The 4,669-nt window shown below is 43.2% G+C and overlaps 1 protein-coding gene across 2 annotated transcripts in view; it reads left to right on the top strand.

The window, feature by feature from the left end:
- The window catches only part of St8sia1 (ST8 alpha-N-acetyl-neuraminide alpha-2,8-sialyltransferase 1), a 134,739-nt gene that overhangs the window by 89,491 nt on the left and 40,579 nt on the right, over positions 1-4,669 (top strand). The gene's annotated exons all lie outside the window — the stretch shown is intronic.

The following is a 4,669-nucleotide window of genomic DNA, read 5'->3' as shown; positions in this document are numbered from 1 at the left end:
GACCTGTGTGTCCAGTAGACACGGTTCAGAGAAGACATGGGTATACCCAGACCTGTGTGTCCAGTAGACACGGCTCAGAGAAGACATGGGTATACCCAGACCTGTGTGTCCAGTAGACACGGTTCAGAGAAGACATGGGTATTCCCAGACCTGTGTGTCCAGTAGACACGGTTCAGAGAAGACATGGGTATACCCAGACCTGTATGTCCAGTAGACACGGTTCAGAGAAGACATGGATATACCCAGACCTGTGTGCCCAGTAGACACGGTTCAGAGAAGACATGGGTATACCCAGACCTGTGTGCCCAGGCTTTGATATCCAAAACAGCTCTGTTTTCATGACACATTTGAAATATTTAAAAGGTTAGCTATGCCTAGAAAGTGAGAGTACTGAGTGTTTTCTTTGTGTGTGTGTGTGTGTGTGTGTGTGTGTGTGTGCCAATGCTAGTTGTGAGAGAGCTTCTTTATGAAGCCTGTTCCTTCCTCCACATTCATGCATGTTCTGGGTCATCAGGCTAGTATGCAAAGCATCTGCAGATATTTCATCTTGCTAGCCCAAGAGAGATAGTAATTCATACATTATTTTAAGTATAACTTGGCAACTAACAGATCTATTTATGAATAGGTGTTTAGCATAGAGTTTGGGACATAGCTAGAAAACGAATACACTATTAGAGTTTCAAAATGAAACATGTACTGAATAAATGAGATTTAGAAAGCATGTGGTATGGGCGCATGAAGCGGGGAAGGGGTCTCCATATAGGCCTGCCTACACAGTGTACCCAGATCACAGCTGACAATGTCCTCTAGGCCTGCCTATGTCTATGCATAATGTTCTTTGCATAGACATTTTCTAAACATAGCCTTCAAAATGCTAAAAACAAATTCCCATTTTTCAAAGTGCACATTTATTGTTTAACCAAAAGCAAACCTTTAAAAATAATCCTGTGGGGCTGGGCATGTAGTTCAGTGGGTAGAGTACTTGCTTAAAACTGGATGTGGTAGTCCCAGCACCTGGAAGGCAAATGAGGGACATCCTTGGCTACATAGTGTATTTGAGGCAATCTTGGGTTATAGGTCTTACAAGGACAGCAACAGCAACATCCACCACAAACTCTTGAATTCAATTTCTCTAGAACATTTATAAGGCAGAAGTAATAATGGTGACATGAAGACAGACTGTGTGGCTCTTTGTCACAGTATGGTGACAGTCACTTGGGTTACATGCATAGGAATTACACACACACACACACACACACACACACACACACACACACACACACACCTTTGTTTTCTCTTTGTTGAGTCTCCTATCCATTCCTCACCCACTCTATTACCAGTTCAAAGGATTTCTGTGGCTCAGATGTCTGTCTGGATCATAAGCAATGCCACTATGAGGGCACTTGAAGCCACTGCTCTCTCTCAGTTGTGCCAACATGCAATAATGTGAACTTTGGGGCACTTTACACAATTATGCCTTATTAGAAACAATTTGACCATGTTAAGTGGGCCACTTATGTAAATCCATGTAATTATCAATTTAGGAACTGAGGAACTAAAATCATAGTGCATTTTCCTAAGAAAAGAGAAACAGACTAGGCCCTGTTGTGTATGCTGGAAGGGAGGATGTGCCCAGAACAGAAGGCAGACGGTGCACCACTGTGCACTCTTCTTAGATTGTAGCAAGCCTTCAGAGTGTGAGATCCCTCTTGCTATGAGAACCCCTCTGGTACAGGAAGGGGCTGCTTGTGGGAGGTTTATTGTTGTTTTGCTTTGGGCTTTTGTTTGTTTACTGACAAAACTTTTCTTGAGGTTTTACTCTGTGGTAGAAGATATAAATGGATCCAGGCATACAAATTGTGGGACACAGAAGGACACATGTTATGGAGATATTTAATCTCAACTGGGGGCTTCTCTCCTGCTTTTGATCATTCAGTTCCTGGATAAAAGATACACAACTTTTACATTTATAATAGGCCTTAATCAGCACTGATGCTGGACAGATATCTACCCTCTATGTTATTAGAGTCCATTTCTCTGTTGATAACCCCGTTTTATAATTTGTCATGTTCCATCTGGGCAGCTCTTAACTCCAAATGGCTAGACCTCATAGCCAGCCTCATTTTTATGACTCACCTACCCCAGGATGGCTTCCTCCTCTCCCTCCCTCTCCTCCTCCTCATGGTTCTACTCTGGGAACCCTGAGCCTGAGAATCCCAAACCCCACCTATCTCAACTCTGCCCCACTGTAGGCTGCAGGCATCTCTAGTCACCAATCAGTAATAACTGGGGGGGGGGGGCAAGGTCACATACCTTGGATCTACATGCAAGGACTCTGAGGGAAACCAGGGGCCAGTATTTAGCATTACAATGCAAGCAACATCTGACCAACTCACTACAGGCACAAAGTATTTATACATGAAAACTAATTGGTTATTGGCAAAACAGTTTCTGAGGACTCTCTAACAAAGGTTAGAAACTACAGCACATTCTCAGATACAAGGGCAGTCGAAAGCAAAGCTTCCTTAAGGAACACATCCAAATCTTAGCTTGTGTTTTATTTGGGAGTCATCTTGTCTTTGCAAAGATCAGTTAAATCATGCAATCATGATCAGATTCACACTGTGGCCAGAGGCAGCCTGGTGTTGATGACTGAGTCCACTTTCCACAAGACCCCTCAGAAAGCCATACGGAGTGTGGTGTCACCATGAGCTTGGAGATGCCTCAAAAGAGGGCTTGGTGACCAGCTCCTTGGTAGCTTTCTATGGTGCCTACTGTTTGCTTAGCTTTCTATGGTGCCCACTGTTTGCTTTCAATGAGCATTTACCAAATCACCAGTGGGATGACTGATCTGTGTGTGGTTACCAGAAAATGCAGTTTTTTTATTACCCATAAGCAGATGAAAGGGAGATTTTAAATCAATGTGGGGATAGTTCTGCCACATTGGCCAGTGTGGTTGGAGTCACATGGCTCAAAAGTAAAAGGAACTGGGGATGGGAGCAGATCAGCTGATAGGTGCATGGGCAATTTCATCTCCCAGGGCACATTGGTAGAGAAAATAAAACAGCTCATAGAGACCACAGTATTTAAAAAAACAACTTTTTCTATAAATAAATGATATGAGTTAGACATGCCTTGATGTGGCAGGAGTCAACTCAGACCTGTGGCTGGAGAGGACAGAGCTTATTATACTGCATACAAAAATCAGATTTCTAACATGATAGTTTTGAACTCTTTTTTTTTTTTTTTTTTTTTTTTTTTTTTTTTTTTTTTTTTTTTTTGGCATTAACAGCCGAAGTCTCTTAGTTCTAACTATGGTCCAGGAAGGAAGGCAAGGTCATTAACTTAGTTTCAGTTCATGGTGGAACTATGGGCAGAGAAATGAATGAACCTTCTGATAAGCACAGAAAACCACAGCTGTGGGTGTGAAGTAGTCATGTTTCCCACCATATGCAGTCATAGGATCATTACCAAGGGAAACAATGAGTGTAGTGATGGAGTTTGAGGGCGCAAGTGGGGTGACCGCTTCCTCCCACGGAGAACACATCACTTTTGGGGCTGGTAATATGGCTCAGTTGGGAAAGTGTTAGCCACACAAACTTGGGGTTCTGAGTTCCACCCCTAGTACTCAAACAAAAGTCAGGCATGGTGGCATGGATTTATAATCCCTGCACCATGAAATGGAGATTGGAGGATGCCTGGAGCCCCCTGGTCAGGCAGTGCAGTGAAATCAGGGAGCTGCAGGATCAGTGAGAGACCAAGTCTCAAAGAGTAAGGTGGAAAGTGGTGGAGGAAGATAGTTAATGTTGACTTCGCGTCTCACATGTGTACACTTGTGTCCATATCACATTCATGTACATGCACATGTGTGCTAGTACACACACGCGTGCGCACACACACACACACAGCTTTCACAGTTTGTTGGACAATGATCCCTTGTGTCATCACCCTAACCAACCTATACTTTGGCTACATACACAAAAATAGTCATGAATTAGGCTAGCTGGCTAGCACGTGGCCCAGAAAGTGCTGCTACGATGCTAATATTTGGAAAATAAAGAAAGCCATGAACGAACAGCATAATCCATCAGTGTTTAGACGTAGAGTGTGGGTAGTGACATCAGCCCTCTACCTCCTGAGCCCGCCCTCACGGCAAGGTTAAAGTACCCTGCCATTTCAAGTGCTGTTTCTTTTTTTCATTACTTATAAGGATTTATTCTGTGTGAATTTGCATATGGCTGTGTGAGTTTATAAGCATCACATGTGTCGGGGTGCCAGCAGAAACCAGAAGAGGGCACTGGATCTCCTGGAGTTGGATTTACAGACAGTTATGGGGTGCCACGTGGGTCCTGAGTCCTGGTCTGTTACAAGAGCACCAAAACACTCCTAAGAGCTGAGCCATTACTCAAGCCCGCCCTTATTTATTTAATATTTATTTATTTATTTTTGACTTAAGGTTTCATGTAGCCCAGGATAACCAAACTCACTGTATAATTAAGGTTGCCTTTGAACCCTTATCCTCTTGTCTCTACCTCTCAACTATAGGATTGCAGGTGTATGACACCACACTTTAAAAACAACAAAACAGATGCATTTCTTTCCTTTGGAAGATCAGCTACTTCTGTCACTTCTTCTAAAACAGCACACACACACACACACACACACACAC

The sequence above is a fragment of the Mastomys coucha genome, unplaced genomic scaffold, assembly GCF_008632895.1.
Source record: "Mastomys coucha isolate ucsf_1 unplaced genomic scaffold, UCSF_Mcou_1 pScaffold20, whole genome shotgun sequence".
In the NCBI taxonomy this organism is placed as follows: domain Eukaryota; kingdom Metazoa; phylum Chordata; class Mammalia; order Rodentia; family Muridae; genus Mastomys; species Mastomys coucha.
The sequence above is the reverse complement of the archived record's forward strand: the minus strand, read 5'-3'. Positions and strand labels throughout refer to the sequence as shown.